The 19083-nt window shown below is 41.1% G+C and overlaps 1 protein-coding gene across 1 annotated transcript in view; it reads left to right on the top strand.

Annotated features, from left to right (window-relative positions):
• Positions 1–1137: 1137 nt before the first annotated feature.
• Positions 1138–19083, top strand: part of GRM3 (glutamate metabotropic receptor 3) — a 251001-nt gene continuing 233055 nt past the window's right edge. Inside the window, exon 1 of the mRNA XM_070368812.1 lies at positions 1138–1292. The gene's annotated coding sequence lies outside the window, so the exon portion shown is untranslated. The remainder of the gene's footprint in view (positions 1293–19083) is intronic.

Raw genomic sequence — 19083 nt, forward strand, 5'->3', positions numbered from 1 at the left:
AAGTAGGACTAGAAAAGAACTAATGTGGGGGAGGGAGGGTCGCTGCCAGCAGGCGGTGTAGAAACATCTGATGATAAGAAGGGAGATTATACAGCACTCCCCTCTAATCTTATTCCACCCAAGAAATTTGGGAGAATGCGAAAAAGCAGCAGCCCAGCATTTTTTGAAGGGGCGTGGTTTCCCTCCAGGGGCTGTCCAATCGAATTCCTTCAGAGGGAGCTATCCCGAGAAGATTGATGAGGGTTGCTAGGAAACAGGAGCGTCCCCCTCCCGTCTGACCCAGAGATTGTTCTGCACAAGCCCTCTCCAGGGGCTCTCAATGTGCAGTTGAGCGGCGTGTGGGGCAGAGCTGCACATCGGCCTCCCAAGCTCGCTCCCTCTCTGTCTCCTCCAGCATGCGGTCCTCCGGTTGCACTGGGACCACAGGAGAGTTCTTCCAGGGCTGACAGTCCTGGTTCTCCCGCAGGCCACGAGCTCGAGCAGAGCTTCAAAGTTAGAGCCTCCGACCTCCCTGCTGCCCCCATTCCTCTCCACCCGACCCCTCCGAAATTTACCAACCTTTGCAGGCACTGCTTCAGGATTTTAAACAGAGAGGTAAAGCCACCAGCAAAATCACCCTGGCTTTCTGTATAATAATCCTCCCCTCTGGGTACCCTGGCTCACTGAAGACTCTGCAGATACACCCCTGTTAAGGGAGGGAGAAAGGGGGACGAAGAGGGAAAGGGGAAACGAGAGGGTAAGAAAGGAGCAAAAGAAAAGGAGAAGGAGAGGATGCCAGAACTGTCCGTGCCTCTGCCAAGAGAGTCCCAATTAGATACGAAGGTTTCAGCCCGGCCAAGGTGAAGGAAAGTTGCTACCTAGCTGGGAAGTGGGTTTGCCCCTAAGGAGAAGGACAGGCACTCGGCAGAGAACTGCTCCCCTCCCCTCCTTGGAAGACCACTGCACCCCCTCCCCTTTTCCCAACCTCCTCCCTCTCTTCTCCTCCCACCCTCCCTTTTCCCACTCCCCACTGACTCGGAAGCCTGGATGCTCTGCCACCGGGCAGTGGTCCAGCACGCAGCCTGGAGGGGGCGGGGGCAGGGGGCACTGTGACAGGAAGCAGCGCGTACAAGTTGGCCATTTCGGGGGCAAAATAAGTTCTCCCTTGGATTGGGAAAGGACAAAGCCGGCAAGCTACCTCTTTTGTGTCGGATGAGGAAGACCAACCATGAGCCAGAGCCCGGGTGCAGGCTCGGCCGCCACTGCTGCCACCGCGGTCCGCTCCAGTCCCTGCCGGGAGTTGTCGGTGAGAGGTAAGGGGCCCCGAGGAGGACGTGTCCCTCTGGAGGGCGCCCAGCGAAGGCGCGGAGGCTTGGGTGCCGCGTGGGGCAGGCACAGCCCGTAAAGTTGAGGCAGAGCCCGGACCAGTCTCTACCTTTCTGGCAGGGGTGGGGAGGGTGGGGGGCAGCAGCAAGGTGGGTGTGCGTGAATGAGAGTTTGTGTGTGTACGCGCTCATCTATGACTCTGGGAGGGAGGCAGATTTGGGGGTACATATCGGGTGCCCAGGGTTGGAGAGGTGGAGGGACTGACGAGCGCTCGCAGACCCCCAGAGAGACCAGTCTCACCAGCCAACCACCTCCAGCTCTGCTCTCGGCTCCGGGATACGTTTCTATCGGGGGTTCCCCCAGTTTTGTGCACAGGAAAACGTGCGGTGACTGGCTGCCACACAGGCGGTTTCATGTGGGTGTGGAGGTTGCCAGGCGAGGTGGGCAGCGGTCAGCGGAGCTGGTCCGCGTCGCAGCTGGGAGACGCTGTGCTGCCAGAGGTTGGCTCTCCCACAAGCACGCCTGTCAAGGATGCTTAACTCATGCCCTCCGCTCCCTTTGGCTTGAGCGCAAAATCAAAGAGCCAGACTGGGAGCATATCTCTTCGTCAATCCTGTTCCATTTTCTTATCTGACAGTGAGATAACTCAGAGAGGGCGGGATCCAGAAATAGACTAGGTAATATACCCAATAAGCTCGTTTCTTAAGGATTTCATTTAGATTTCCTTCTAGTTCCTTCCCTGGATTAGCAAGTGTAGAGGATTCCCAGAGGTGTAGCACTCTCAGGTAGATATCTTAAGGGGACATGCCCCTGCCTTTTAAGTATTTTAAAGCATTGTAAATTTTAATAACAATAGAACTATATACTTCTAATAATCTGCACTCAAGTGCTCAGCTAATTTGCTAGTAAAATTATTTATACTGCTATTTGAATAGTGCTATGTTTGACATATACAGAAACATAGTTACATATCAGTATATTCGAAGTTGAGGTTTCTGTGAGTTAAGGATCTCAGCAGTAGTTTGTTACTTTTAAATTTCTCTGCTTAAATTTATCTGTGCTACATGATTTTAGAACTAGAACTATTTATTAGAGCTATGTTGTGTTTCTTTGGAAGAAAAAAGCATTGATTAGTACAGAAATATTGTTCATTTACTCAAATTTAGGTCTGCTTTGGTTTATCTGAATACGTATTTTAAGACTGTTACTTAGACTCTAATTGTTCGTGGAAACATATGTAATCTTGGCATGACAAAAAACAGACCCTAAACTCTGGTGGATTACACACTTCCTACCAAAGATGTTTAGGATACTCTATTAGTTAATGGTTCTATAGTACTATGCACATTTTTCCTCAAAGCAACCCAATAGAATTTGAATAGATTTGTGAAGTGTTATAATATCAGACTTCAATAAAGTGATCTATTCCCTTACATCATGGCAATGTCTGGTATTTACAAAGATTTCTCACACCTGTAGGCTTTATGTGTCCACCCTTTCAAGTGCTGACCAAGCAGGAGGAGTGCATGGGTATTTTGTATAGACATGCCCTAAGACTTGATTGCTGTTCAGAGTAACTCAGATGCTCAGGATGGGAACAGGAGAAGTCTTGAAATTTATATTATCACAAATAACAGAATGAAAATTTCAGAGTATCTACATTCATTGGGCTAAAAAGAATGATAAATGGTAAGAATACCTTTTAAAACTGATAACCCCTCCCCTCCAAAAAAAAAAAAAAAACTATAAAGCCTCCTGTTCTATGAGCTAGATTCATACCAATGAAATGTGAAATTCAGCTTGTAGAAAACTATGCCAATGCAAGCAATAAATTATATTTGGAGACAGGGAGAGAAAGTCACCTATTTAATTAATGGCATTTTTTAGACTTCAGAAATATCTATAATCAATACATTGAGAAAAGAGATGGAAGGCTACATAAACAGAAAACATTATACATAATGAAAATACATCCTATTGTCTTTTTTAAAAGTTGTACTGTACACCTGAAAAGAGGGTAAGTCAATGACTTTTCCCCACAATTACCAAACATTTAAATGAGCCCCACTCTGATTTTACTCACTGCAATTAAAATTGATAAGTTGAGTAAATGCTCAGATGGAATAAAGAGCAGTAATCTTTATTTTTATTAAATTTAAATTAATACTTTTATTGAGTGAAAGAACTAGGATAATTGTCAGAAGGCCACCTATCTTACTTCTCTACTTCATGACAAGTGACCATCTAGAACCACAGAAGAGCAAGGGCAGTCTTAGTTTGAAAGATTCCCAGCAATCACATTTTTTTTTTACAACTTCCCCAGGTACCTTTTTCTCTTTCTTGTTTTATGTCAAATTCTTTTTATCAAGTTAAACCATTTTCTCTTTTTCATCCAGTTACAAAATGGTACATGATTTTTTTTTTCTCCAGGGTTGTAGTTACCTCCTGCCAAAATATAGCCCATTATCTTGGGGATAAAATGTTTCAATTGGTTATCCTACACTCGACAAGTTCCCAAGATACCATTAAACAAAAGAAAATTAATACCTAACCTCCATTGAAAGCCAGGACAGTGTGCATTCATGCACTTTGGAATATGGCCAGAGTTCCAAAGTAAGGTTTTCTTTTTTTTCCTCCAGGGTTTACTCCTCTCAAAAGTAGCAATGTTTACTCATAGTTGTCTCACTTTGCTATTTTACACTGAGCTTAGTGTGCATTTTCATCTTTTCTGAGATTCTGCTAAATGCAACCAATTCTGCATTACATGAATTTGTTGAAATTGCTCCCAAGAAGTAGCATAAAATTGTAGAAGATTATCCACCAAGACTGAACACATAAAATGAGTACAATCATATTCATAATGGAGAAGGCAGAAACTGTTAGGTCATCCCCCTCCTTCTTCATCTAATATAGTCTTGGTCTCTACAGCACATTATGTTTTAGAGTACTTCAGTCCAGTCCGATTTTAAATGGCTCAAGTAATGACCTCTATTATCTTTGAAAGATTCTTTTACAGTTTAATAGTTCTCCCTATCAAAAACTTTTGTTGTGATATTCAGTCTAATTTTCCCTTGGTCCCATTTGATCTTGTAATTTATTCCCTATTATAATCCCTCTGGACCAGTTCATTCTCTTATCTGATTTACACTCTTTCCAACCTTTATACAGGATTTGTAAAATACAAAAGCTTTATAAAGTTACAGGAGAGAACACAAAGGTCGCAGTTTTATATCTGGACATCTTTTCTAAATATTTATGACACATCTTTCAGGTCATTCATGTGTATGTGTGTGACTGTATATTCTCAATAATTTATTTTAGCAATGCAAGTGTGGAGAAATTTTTCATCTTTGACATTCATGACCTATGTGAATATGAAGCTGATCCCTTCTAAGTAATGTGCTATGTGGATGCACATTTATGAGACATTTTCATTGCAAATTTGGTGTCAACAGAACCCTGTCAACGCCCACACTACCAGGGAGTTCTGTGACATACTGGTCTGATGCTCCATTGAGTCCCAGAAGCTGTTGTCATGTAAATTCCACTATTGAAATGAAAATTATTTCCATAATTAATAGAGTGTGCTAGGAATGTAATAGTGTATATACTTATTAATGAATGCGTACATTAACATGATCCAGCAATTCTTTTAGAACACGGTAGCCCTTTCATACTAAAACAATCTGAAAAGCCAACAAAATTCAGCTTGAGTTCATCACTTTCCTGTATCATGAAGAGTAAGCTCAAATCATGCATATATCAATATGGAGTCTATTTAGATTTATAGGGAGGTACCATATGTGAAGGTTACTTTAAAAATAGAAAAGCCTACAATAACCACGAGAGAAACAGGTTTTCACTTTGTTCACTTAAAAATCTGGTTCCAAGACATCCTTGTGTAGGATTCTTTAAGAGTCTTGAGCAAATATCTTGGTAGACTTGCCATCCCACTCAAATGTTTCTTCAAGTCCCAAGCATCGAAAAGCCACTTCTACCAGACAGTGGAGGAATAAATGACAGAACTCAAGAAATAAATTTCTAGGTTATATTTGGCAAAATATACAACAAAGAGTAAGGTAAATCAGCAACTCGAAACACAATTTAGTGCTGTCTTCTTTACTGCGTGGTGAGCATTAACATTGGAGGTAGAAACATTCGTATGGATTGTTAAGGAAACAGAACAGAGAAGTGACATTCCAAAACTGAATATAGCTTTAGAGGAGTAAAATTAGACTGCAAGGAATAAATAACTTTTAAGCCAGTATTCTCCCTTCTAAAGCCCCAAAGTGTTTTTATAGTGCCATTCATCACATCGTGGTGAGTACCCTCAAAATGATTTTCCTTAGAAACAAAGGGGAATCAATTCTCTTGGTACAGGCAAAGTAGGCCATTAATATACTTGTGACTTCTCCTTGGGACAGAGCCATTCTAAGAAGTCTGAGTCTACACAGAATGTAATAGGTCCTCACCAAATGAGTAATCTTTCTACTGAGCTGGAAACCGTACACTGAACTTTTAGGAACAGAACACAAGAAAAGATCTTGAAAACATTAAGATAGAATCTATATAAGCAGAGACTAAAATATCATGTTTGGAAATAAAATCATATATAAAGAGAAGTACCTCCGCAGAAAGCTCACATGTTTATTCCTTATTAGAATTTACTTCACTATCATTGCCTTTGCACAATATTGCCTTTGCCACAGCCTCTCCACATACACAAACACACAACATCTGAGTAAATTCAATTGGAAGAGTATAGGTATCCACCAGAGAGAAAATTTCAAAACCTTGACACTAGACACATAGCTTGAAAAAATATTACAACTTATATATATGTAGCATGGGAGTAGTTCTGACAGTTTTGGCCAGATTACCCTAAAAAGAGGTTAAATAAAAGGTGGCTAACAGGGAAGCAATCAATGAGTAAATATTATTAAGCACCTGTATATGCCAAACAAGATTCAGGACATACAAATGAGGACATAAAAAATGTTAATACACACACTAAATCTCAGAAACATGTAAAGTTGAAAGTATTCCAAAAATAAAATTTGAAACTCTTGAGTAGAGAAGAGGTTACCAGAATTATCAACTGAACAAAAAAGTCTATTCCATCATTGAAAAGATGTATTTAGACTTAAAAATTCCATATATAGATATTCCAGCACTCTGTGGAGACACTGTGTCAGATGCTTTAAGGTGAAAAAACTATCATAATGTCATGAAGTGAAGTGAAGTTGCTCAGTCATGTCTGACTCTTTGCAACCCCATGGACTATAGTCTACCAGGCTCCTCCATCCATGGGATTCTCCAGGCAAGAATACTGGAGTGGGTTGCCATCATAATGTCATAATAACAGATAATTACTGACCCATGGCCATGTTCTGAAAACTCTGCTAAACCACTGCATTTCCTAATTTAATACTCACAAGAACCCTATGAGGTCGGTACTGTAATCCCCAGTTAGTAGAAGAAGAAAGAGGTGCCCAGAGGTAAATTGTCCACAGTTCAGATAGTTAACAAGATAAGCACTAGAATTCAAAACTCACTTCCTTGTCCCAAGTCCCATTCTGTTTGCTACTATGCTACACTGCCTCCCAAGTTTATGTTTCTGTGGGGGGATTTCATTTCATGCATCAAATATTTTCTGAGCCCCAAGTAGAGGGGCTTTGGTTAAAAAAGAGAGACAGAGAGAGACCAATGGTGAAAGAAATGGAGCCAGAACAGAATTTGACAAGCTCCATCTTTCTTCACCCTGAGAGAGACACAATCTCTTCTGAGGGGCAAAGAAATGCAAACGGAAGAAATAAACTAAAAAATTATTTACAAATAATTAAAAGAACTAAGGGGGAAAATGAGAATCAGAAAATTCTGTGAAGATGATAGGTTTGTTAACAAACTGAGAAATAAACATTTAGATATGAAAATGTGACAGAACTATGTTTCCCTGGAGCCTGATTTCAGCGAACATTTCGAACCCAGGTCTCCCACATTCCAGGCAGATGCTTTAACCTCTGAGCCACCAGGAAGCCCTCAGCGAATATTGCTATCTGTAAAACTTAATCCAGGTAGCAAGAATATAGTCTCACAAACAGCCAGCAAGGAGATGAAAAGCAGTTTTGCTTGTTAAGGCTAAAATAATTATATTTCTCTTTACAACCAAACTACTTCCTACCAAATAAAAGAGCTGGTAAAAATGGTTTGTAGACTAGTACAAGTTTGAAATTTCTTCACCCAGCTGAAGCAGTCATTCATCTTTATGTAAGAAACTCTGAGCATTTCACACCTTTGGGCATTTATTCCTAATATAAAGAACAACTTGAAAAATGATGGATTCGAAGTTTCCAGATTTTAAACACACTAAGAGCAAGAGAGGCAAAGTGACCTGCTGGTGATTCCAAAGGCTCAGTAGGGCGGCTCTGGAAAGACCCACAGACCTCACGGGTCTCTGACCTGGGTACTTCCCCACAGGCAGGAAACCTGCTGTCTTGTCACATGAATTAATAGTTCATTTCAGACAACCAAAGAGCTGAAATAGGAGTCTTTACTTGAAAGTCTTACTCTGATTTGTGATTTGTGCTACTTCATGGACATAAAAACACGAATGGGTATCACAGATCTGTCTCCCCATCTGGTGGAGGCTGTTTCTTTTGAATGTTAATAATACATAGCAGATAGATTATTAGTAATATTTTGTATTTTGCTTAACAGTTTCAACGTACCATGTGTTGGTGAATATAACATAATGGAAACTGCTTTCACAAAATATGTCGAAATATGTGCCAATTTGGGAGATGACACTCTAGGGTCAGAAACAGTTGGAATTTGTATCTGTCTCAAGGAGAAAATGAGATCTGGAGAATATAATTAGCAGTTTCTATTTTGAAGCATCTTATTTTTCCTTAAAAAAGCAAAGACCTTCTACAAGCTGATGCATTAATCCCAGTGATTTCTGTCAAGTCCAGATATACTGGTGGCCAGACCATACCTCACTTCAGAATTAAGGAGTCAAAACATGGGACTTAGATCCTCCACAGACTTTGCTCAAGAGCTACCCTTGAGAAAGATGTTTAAAAGAATGTTAAATCCCCAACTCCCTCCAAAAGGACCTCTCCCTTAGTTCCTAACAGTGTCTGAATTTTACCTAGGAAATAATATTTCATGCAAGAAATATGAAAGACCATATATGTTTAGGTCCATGTAGTTCACCAACTTTCCAACACATTGGATTTAAAGGTTCATCTTTTTCAGAAAAGCTAACTTCTTCGAGTTTGGTGGGGAGTGGCAGAAAGAACAATTATAATTTTTACCTATTATACAATTTTGTCTAAGTAGAGCCCTTCGATGGAGAAGGACATGGCCACCCACTCCAGTATTCTTGCCTGGAAAATCCCATGGACGGAAGAGCCTGGTGGGCTACAGTCCATCGGGTCTCGAAGAGTTGGACACTACTGAGAGATTTCACTTTCACTTTTTACTTTCATGCATTGGAGAAGGAAATGGCAACCCACTCCAGTATTCATGCCTGGAGAATCCCAGGGACGGGGGAGCCAGGTGGGCTGCTGTCTATGGGGTCACACAGAGTCGGACACGACTGACGCGACTTAGCAGCAGCAGCAGCAGCAGAGCCTTTCAATGGCTATGATTTCCTGAACAAATGTGATGCAGAAATGTGAGAGAAAAGCCATCTTTCCTATAGTTATTGAACAAATGACATCCGTCTAGGAAAGCCATTGAGATGTTATAGAGTGTTCCCCTGCCCTACTTTTTTCCTTCTAAAATTCTAAATGTGTGTCTGTTGCTATGATGTTGCTAGGGAATCTGGTAATTGGAAGTATAGTCATGGGAGGGAAAAGGTTGAGATATATGAAGTAGGACAGAAGGAACCCTGAGGGGCAGACACTGAGCAGTTCCCCTCACCCTTCCCTTCCTACGCACACACTCAGACCACAAACAATAATCACTCACTTTGTTGTTTGGTTGCTAAGTCATGTCTGATTCTTTGTGACCCCAGAGACGGCAGCATGGCAAGTTTCCCTGTCCTCCACTGCCTCTCGGAGTCTGCTCAAGCTCATGTCCATTGAGTCAGTGATGCCATCCAACTATTTCATCCTGTCACCCTCTTCTCCTGCCCTCAATCTTTCCCAGCATCAGGGTCTTTTCCAGTGAGTTGGCTCTTGGCATCAAGTGGCCAAAGGATTTGAGCTTCAGCATCAGTCCTTGCAATGAATATTTAGGGTTGATTTCCTTTAGAATTGACTGGTTTGATCTCCTTGCAGTCCAAGGGACTCTCAAGAGTCTTCCTCAGCACCACAATTTGAAAGCATCAATTCTTCAGTGCTCAGCCTTCTTTATGGTCTAATTCTCACATCCGTACATGACTACTGGAAAAAACCATAGCTTTGGCTAGATAGATGGACCTTTGTTGGCAAAATGATGTCTCTGCTTCTTAATACACTGTCTAGGTTTGTCACAGCTTTTCTTCCAAGGAGCAAGCCACTTACCTTGCTATAAATAGTATTTATCATATTACTGTCCAGAAAAGCCTACACCAGAATCACTCTGAAGTCTACTTAAACTGAAGAATACGGAGACAGATCCATTCCAGACTAATTTCCTTTAGGTTGGGATTCGGGAATGCATGTATTAAATATGCGTCCAAGTTACTCTTAGGCACACTCAAGTCTGAGACACACTACTGTTTTAGTCAGCCCCGGCTACTATGTATTTGAATACATAGACTGGATGGCTTAAACAACAGATGTGGACTTCTCTCAGTTCTGGAGGCTGGGAAGTCCAAGATCAAGGTGCCAGCAGATTGGGCTCCTGGTAAGAAGCCCCTTCCTGAAGAACCGCCTTCTCACTGTGTCCCCACATGGTCAATAAAGAGAGTGAGCTCTGGTCTCTCTTCTTCCTCTTACAAAAATACTAATCCCAACACTGGAGCCCCTATTCTCATGACCTCACCTAAACCGAGCGGACACGACTGAGCGATTTCACTTTAAACTTTTCACTTTCATGCATTGGAGAAGGAAATGGCAACCCACTCCAGTGTTCTTGCCTGGAGAATCCCAGGGACGGGGGAGCCTAGTGGGCTGCCGTCTATGGGGTCGCACAGAGTCAGACTCGACCAAAGTGACTTAGCAGCAGCAGCAGCAGCACCTAAACCTAACCTCCAGAAGGTCCCATCTCCAAATATCACCACATCAGCGTTACAACTTCAATATATGAATTTGGTGGGGTGACGAGAGAGACATTCAGTCAGTCCATAAACATTAGACTTAAGAAATGAGGCTCAGCGAATAGCCAGTGAATCAGTGTACAAAACTATTCCCCACAGCAAGTCCACTTTAATTATATTAACAAATGTCCTGAGCCACTTGTTAATTCTGTGAGCCTGAGAATTAATGAATTAATTGTGTCTGCATGCTCAGCTGCCCAGTCATGTTCAACTTCTTGCAACCCTGTGCACTGCAGCCTGCCAGGCTCCTCTGGCCATGGGATTCCCTAGGCGAGAATACTGGAGAGGGTTGCCATTTCCTTCTCCAGTGGATCTTCCCAACCCAAGGATCAAACCCAAGTCTCCAAGTGAATTCTTTACCACTGAGCCACCTGGGAAGCCCAATTAATTAAGTTCAGCTAATAAAGCACTGTCTCTGTGAGTTCTCTGAATACATTCATTTTCTGGAAACCTCATACTGTTTTCACTGCAAATATTTTTTTTTCTATCACCTATAGTAAATTCCACTATGATACGCAAGCACATACAATACCTATTTTCTGGATGTTCTTATGAGGAAAACTTCTCATATTTGATCTTTCATTTCATATTTTAGAATGGCAATACTGGGATGTTAGAAAGGTAAGTTACTGGTATTTGAAGAAGATCATCGAGGAAAATATTATTTCTATTTCTGAGAATAGAAATGCTTCTAGTTTGGTAACTGCACATGTAAAATTCCCATTGTCTTTAAAGCTAGACCCTTGTTAGCTAGGGGATGTGGGGAAGCACTGTTTTGTCCCAGTCCTCCCCTTTGCCCTGTGGATCCACAGAGCAAGAGAAATAAAACAAAACAAAAACTTCATTTGGCAACTTCTTATACATTCTCCCCTCAGCTTCTAGTTCAGTTCAAGTGAATGGTTGCTTAGCTGAAGCTGGCAATCCTCACAAATACTGCCAAAGATAGTTTCCTGAGCAGCGTTCAGAGCCACATGGGAAAAATGCAGGAGGGGAAGGAGGGGCAGGCAGCAACGGGTGGGGGATGCTTACGCTGGACCACCAGCTTCACTTCCTAGGGGGTCTTGGCCAACTCTTTGTTCACTTGATTTCCACACTTTATAGACTTCCTGAGAAGAAAAGTAATAAAAAATAGAACATTTCCCCCTACAAAATGTCAAATTTCTGAAAGCTACGCCCTCTGGGATGGTTGCAGTGTTTCGACCTGATAATGACTTCTACAGGACTCTTCCCATTACACAATCAAGCTAAAGCTAAACACCCATTGCTACCTCAGATTTCCGGATTCTAGAAGGGATACCATGATTTCCCCAAATGGTTTCAAGTCTTCGACATTTCCATTCTGTTTGGTACTCTGTTATTTCTTCCTCCCTAGCCCAGAGAAGGCAATGGCACCCCACTCCAGTACTCTTGCCTGGAGAATCCCATGGACGGAGGAGCCTGGCGGGCTGCAGTCCGTGGGGTCGCTAGGAGTCGGACACAACTGAGCGACTTCACTTTCACTTTTCACTTTCATGCATTGGAGAAGGAAATGGCAACCCACTCCAGTGTTCTTGCCTGGAGAATCCCAGGGACAGGGGAGCCTGGTGGGCTGCCGTCTATGGGGTCGCACAGAGTCGGACACGACTGAAGCGACTTAGCAGCAGCAGCAGATGTGTAAACTGTGTTCTTTTCTCTCCAACTATGGGCAAATCCTTAGCCCAGGTTATCAGCACTTAGCTTTCAAACTTCTCTCACAGGTTATCTCGTCTAATCTCTCCCTCTTCCTGTATTATTTACTTCCAGATATCTAATGAGTGCCTACTATATGCCTACTCTCTAATCTAGAGATGTTATAGCAGTAAACAACAACAACTGAAAAAAAAAATTGTTTTAAGAATTTTTATCATTCACCTTCCACTAAATAGTGAGAGTCAGACAATAAAGAAGGGAACTGATGTGTGTGGAGAAAACATAATGATGTGATGTAAGAAAAGGGGGGGGAGGAGTTGAAAAAGATAACATTACTACCAGATGAATAACTGACTTTGCCATTCCATTCCTTGGTTTACAAGGCATTAAAGATAAACCATTACTTAAAAAGTAAGTTTGTGTTTCCTAGCTTGGCCATCAAGATCTTTAACAAGCAGATTCCTAAGGTGTCTTTCCAACCTTTCTTCCTCAATATAAGCCTCTCCTTTGCCCGGATTTTGTTTCCACACAAAAAGGAACTTTGAGTATCTTTTTAAGCCCCAACTATATTTAGAATGAACTTCCTTTCTACAAACCTAAATTTCAAGGCCAATTTCAAATCTCACCTCATTGAAGTTCATACTAACGATACTTTCCTATCAAGGCAAATTTTCTCCAAAATATTCATGTGATCTTCATCATCTGGGGTTTTGAATAGTGAAATATTGTTCTGTCCTGAGCAAACAGGACAAACTGTACTGTAGGGAGAGCAGTAGTTCAAAGAATAAAATCAGAAGGCAAATTTATTTTTATTTCACATTGCCCCTCTTAAGTGCATTCAATAAGCTGCATTACACTCTGATGTAATAAAACAATACACTTTAATTGCAAAGCAGTCTCCATTTGCAAACTGAATATGCCTGGACCAATATAATAAATAAAACTTTGAACTTTAGAGTTGAATCTCCTCTCTGTTCCCAGCAGGAGCCTATTTCGGGTCAGAAGTTGAGGAAGAAAGCACCACCGTTTCTAAGGTTCTCTTCCACCCTTTCTTGTCCCTCTTACCAGCACAAGTTCTGAGTCTTCCAAGGACAGAGTTGGGCACAGTCAGGAGACATGGGAAATAAGTTCTTACCTAATAAGGTTCCTAGTCTCTGGGCCCTCAGATTTTTAAGGTGAGAGAGAGAGAGAGAGAGAGAATGTGTGTGTGTGTTAAGACTTCTTTCTCCATTGCTGGGAGTCTCTCACCTCAGATTTCTTGACACAAATTTTCCTTTGTCTCAGCACACCTCAGCTCCTGCTCTTTCAGCAGTCCATCCTGCACAGATTCTCACTTTTGCCCCTCCTGTCTTTTCTCTTGGGCTGGAACCCCCTTTGATGTCTCTCCTGTTGAAATGACTATGTAAATATGTGTTTGTGGAATGTATGAGTTTGGTAATACAGTCTAAGTAGAAAATATTATAACGTTTTTATAACCCAGAAAAATGTTTTTATGAGGCTACCTGTATAAAGACTTACAGAAATCAATGTCTATGAAATAATTTAAGATGTGGAATACCCCTGTTTCCCTGCCAAGAATTAGCTCCAAAAGGACTAAGGCCTTCTCTTTTTCAGCAGCTTATAATAATGACTGGAACATGTAATAATTATTGAAAATGCAGGTGTTAGTTGCTCAGTTGTGTCTGACTCTTTGCAACCCCATGGCCTGTAGCCCATCAGGCTCCTCTGTCCATGGGATTCCCCAGGCAAGAATACTGGAATGGGTTGTCATTTTCTTCTCCAGGAGATCGTCCCAATCCAGAGAATGAACCTGTGTCTCCTGCACTGCAGGCAGATTCTTTACTACCTGAGCCATCAGGGACCCATATTTAATAAATGAAGGAATCCTACTTCAAGTTTTACATTTACTCAATGGCTATCTTCCACATTGAAATATTAACATTAATTTCTCTTCATATCTCATACCTTAAGATATAAGGATTACTATTAAAAGGATTACTTTCAACCCATAAATTATACCATTTTCCTAAAGGCACTTTGAACCCAAACAAAAGAATACCATAAAAAATTTTTAATTTGCACATGAAAAGTGATATCAATTGAATTCAATAAGTCCTTACTGAATGTCTATTATGTTCAAGGCACTGAACAAGGTACTGAGGAGAATACAGAAAAGAAAAAGTTACCATGTCTTCCTAAGAATTTATCGTCTCACAGGAGAGATAGGATATGTCCATATGTGACTATGCTGCTAAGTCACTTTAGTCGTATCCGACTCTGTGTGACCCCATAGACGGCAGCCCACAAGGCTTCCCCATCCCTGGGATTCTCCAGGCAAGAACACTGGTGTGGGTTGCCATTTCCGTCTCCAATGCATGAAAGTGAAAAGTGAAAGTGAAGTCGCTCAGTCGTGTCCGACTCTTAGCGACCCCATGGACTGCAGCCTACCAGGCTCCTCCACCCATGGGATTTTTCAGGCAAGAGTACTGGAGTGGGGTGCCATTGCCTTCTCCAATATGTGACTATAGTAGCAGGAAAATTCAGGAGTTCAACTGTGAGGCCCTAGAGTGAGCAATAATAATTGTGGCTGGCACGAATGCAGAAAGTATCATATTTAAAAAGTTGCTTCTGTTCTGGACCTTAAACAATGGTTAAAATTTCAGAAAGTGGAGAGAGTCATTCTAGACTGATGCAGGGGTAGAGAGACGGTGTGGGGAAGCTCCTGAGGGAGCAGCGTGTGAGCTGGCTAAGCTGAAGGGTGGGGTGTCTGTGGTTCAGAGGAGGTACAGCTCTGTGAGTGGACAGAACAATGATTAATATCTCTCCAGTGCATGCCAAGTCACTTCAGTCCTGTCAGGCTCTTTGCAACCCCATGAACTGTAGCCCGCCAGGCTCCTCTGTCCATAGGATTCTCCAGGCAAGAAGAATAGTAGGGTTGCCATTCCCTTCTCCAGGGGATCTTCCCAACCCAGGAATCAAACCCTCATCTCTTTATGTGTCCTGCATTGGCAGGCGGGCTCTTTACCACTAGCGCCACCTGGGAAGCCCCACACATCTCCTGTAGGCCAAGGGACACCTCTGAAAGCATATGAGCAGGGGGATCCTCAAGCACAATGTGAAGACAACTATGAGGAAATAAAGGTTTGGGAGTCAGGGAGATGAGCGGGCTCGTATGGCAGCCATTCGGGTGAGAGGTAATGATGGCCTAAACTAGGGCAGCGGCAATGGGAATAGAAAACAGAATGAATCGAACAGACACAGAGATGACAGTGCCTGGTAGGTAAGAAATAGCTGTTGGATGAAAAACACCAGCCAACACAATTAAGCTAATTGTCTTCCTCCTTCTGTAATAGGAAGGGTCATGCAGTATCAAATCCTGGATTTAATAAAGGGAAAGCGGGGAAGAGTTAAAAGGCTATTTTTTAGGAACTTGAGTGGAAAGAAAATGTAATATTCCAGGTGCTATTTAAAAACAAGACTTAGAAATGAAATCAATATTTTCCACATGATTATGATCTGATAGTATTTATCCACCCATAGTAGGTTAAACCACCATGGACTCTCATCAACCACCTTGACTTATGTCTTCTACATCCATCCACAGGCTAGAGCCAGAATGATCTTAACACAAATCTGAGCATGTTTCCCTTTGCTTGCTGCTGCTGCTTAGTCACTTCAGTCATGTCTGACTCTGTGCGACCCCAGAGACAGCAGCCCACAAGGCTCCCCCGTCCCTGGGGTTCTCCAGGCAAGAACACTGGAGTGGGTTGCTATTTCCTTCTCCATCCCTTTGCTTAAAACTCTCCAAAGATTCTCCACTGCTTTTGGGATAATCAAACTTGCTTTACCTGGCCCACTATAATCTGCATTTTCCAGATTTATGTTTCCAGCTTTATGTTCCATCCCTCTCAACTCACACCTCTTCTTCCAATCAAACTGAACAGCTTGAATGCCTTCCCCTTTCTCTCTCCCCAGGCCTTCTCATAGCTGAGCAACTTCCCAGAACCCGGGCACACTCAATTTGAATTTTCAGGGCTTCATTAGAATTCTAGACCACTTCTGACAGTCTATAGTTCTTGATGCTATGCACACCTCAAACTCCCTGTACTTCTCTTTATCGTTCTTTATGATAATTGTCTATTTCCCCACTGGAGTCTGTAAGTGCTAATAAGACAGAGACCACGCCTGCTTATTCACAGCTGGGTCTCCGTTACCCAGCAGAGCAAATCGCACATAGAAGACGATCAATAAATTCTTATTCAATCAATGGAGTAAAGGTTTAATTAAATCATTCTGGGACTCATTTTCCTCATTTTAAAACTCAAGTATTGATCTTTAAAATTCCTTTTAGTCATATAGTTCCTACAAGTAAACTTTTTCAATAAAGAGGATGGAATTCAGCATCCCAAGTTGAAATGAGTATCCTACTACACTCAAAACATCAGTGGGTCCTATTTATAAATTTATATTTTAATTGCTGTTTAAATAGGAAAATCATTGAAGGGATGGACTGGGAGTTTGGGGTTGGTAGATGTGAACTATTATATATAGAATGAATGGACATCAAGGTCCTACTGTATAGCACTGCTGCTGCTAAGTCACTTCAGTCGTGTCCGACTCTGTGGTAACGATATTTAATGTCCTGGGATAAATCAAAATGGAAAAGAATATAAAAAAGAATGTGTGTGTGTGTATGTATATATATATGTGTGTGTGCATATATGTATAACCGAGTCACTGTGCTGTATAGTAGAAAAACACAATACTGTAAGTCAACTATATTTCAATTAAAAAAATAAGTAGCAAGATAATTAATAAAATGCTAGTGATATGTTTCCCTATTCCTCAAACTGTCTTCATTTTGCAAGCATTTCTCTTCATCTTAAACAGGGAGATCTAAGTAACAAGGAGACAGAGAAAAATAACCATAAGAAGAGATTTTTCCCAAGAAAGTCACCTTCCAGGCAGATTTCCTCTTCCCCAGAATTCTCATAAATGGAAATACATTTCAGACATTTTCATAAAAGAGGATGCAGAAATCTCATCTGGTAATACTAATTCCTACCAGCTCAAGTGAGTAACACCTCAAGGTGTTCCATTTAACGCAATTTCTGTCACAATACTTTCCTACAATAAAACAAATGAGGCTCACACACATATTCTATATGGTATTTTTAGGAGAATTAGAGGGATACTGTGAATAACAATGACTTTTATTGAGTACTCACTGTATGCTAGGTACTGCTTATTTGCTTTAGTTATATTAACTCATTTAATCCTCACACTAGCCACCTGAGATAGGTACTGTTGTTATTCCCATTTTCCAGAGGGGGAACCCAAAACACTAACAAAAGTTTACATAGTAAGAGTATAGCTAGGATTTGGACCCAGTTCATGAATTTGACCAGCTGACTATACTGCTTCTCTCACAAAATCATCCCCAAACTAAAATGTATAATATGCAAGAAACATTTGCAATAACCATCTTATATTCCTTGATTTGAAAAAATAATACAAAACCTGGTGACATTCTGAGCTCTCAATGGACAATAAAAATCAGAAATATACACAATAGAATGTTACTCAGCTATTAAGGAGAATGCATTTGAATCAGTTCTAATAAGGTGGGTGAAACTGGAGGGTATTATACAGACTGAAGTAAATCAGAAAGAAAAACACCAATACAGTATATTAACACATATATACAGAATTCAGAAAGATGGTAACAATGACCCTATATGCGAAACAGCAAAAGAGACACAGGTGTAAAGAACAGAGTTTTGGACTCTGTGGGAGAAGGCGAGGGTGGGATGATTTGAGAGAATAGCATTGAAACATGTATATTACCATATGTGAAATAGATCACCAGTCCAGGTTCGATGCACGAGACAGGGTGCTCAGGGCTGGTGCACTGGGATGACCCCGAGGGATGGGATGGGGAGGGAGGTGGGAGGGAGGGTCAGGATGGGGAACACATGTACACCCATGGCTGATTCATGTCAATGTATGGCAAAACCCACTACAATATTGTAAAGTAATTAGCCCCCAATTAAAATAAATAAATTTTTTAAAAATCAGTAATATAGTCAGACATTGGCCCAATTTACTAATATTATTATCAGAATATATTTATGTTTACTGTTTTCACCTAAAGCTTTCTACTTCCAGTAGCTTGAGACTCAGCTAAAACTAAAATAATCACTTCTAAAACTTTCTATCTTTACAAATAATTCAGTCTTTTCAATTCTAGAATTTGCCACTATTTGAAAAGGCAAAGTGACAGTGCTTTTAATCTATTTATTACCAAGAGACAATGTAAAGAAAAAGGAAAACAAAATCACTTCCATTATTTTCTGGAGAAAGAAAAGATCTCTGATTATTTTGTGTATAAGAGACATAACTGGTACACAGTGAAACCAGTGGTCAGGAAGAGGAAATTGTCCTGCTTTATGCCTTTCTCTGTCATCCAGCTCTCAGAATAGATATCTTTACATCTATCTAATCTTTGAATTGATTTATTAAGCTGAGTTTACAAGTTAAAGAGGAAGAGGTCCTAAGGAGATAATTATAGGAATACAAATCAAGAGAGACAACTTTGAAAGAATAGTAATTCTGCTTCTTGCAACTGACCTTAAATCCCTAGGAGGAGAACAGATCAGCTTAAAGCAACCTTTTCTCTCTATTCAGAAGTGATCGTGAATTAATTGTGCAGTTTAGCTGAACTTTGTTTTTCCTGGTATCCTAGGAGAAGATCTCTGACAGACTGGGAATTTTTGCTTGTTTGTAATGTAAACTCAATATCTAGAGGTAGTTCTTCACACCACATGGGCTCATTGGAAAGCCCCGATTCCCAAAACAAACAA

Source organism: Bos mutus, chromosome 4 (genome assembly GCF_027580195.1).
Source record: "Bos mutus isolate GX-2022 chromosome 4, NWIPB_WYAK_1.1, whole genome shotgun sequence".
NCBI lineage: Eukaryota > Metazoa > Chordata > Mammalia > Artiodactyla > Bovidae > Bos > Bos mutus.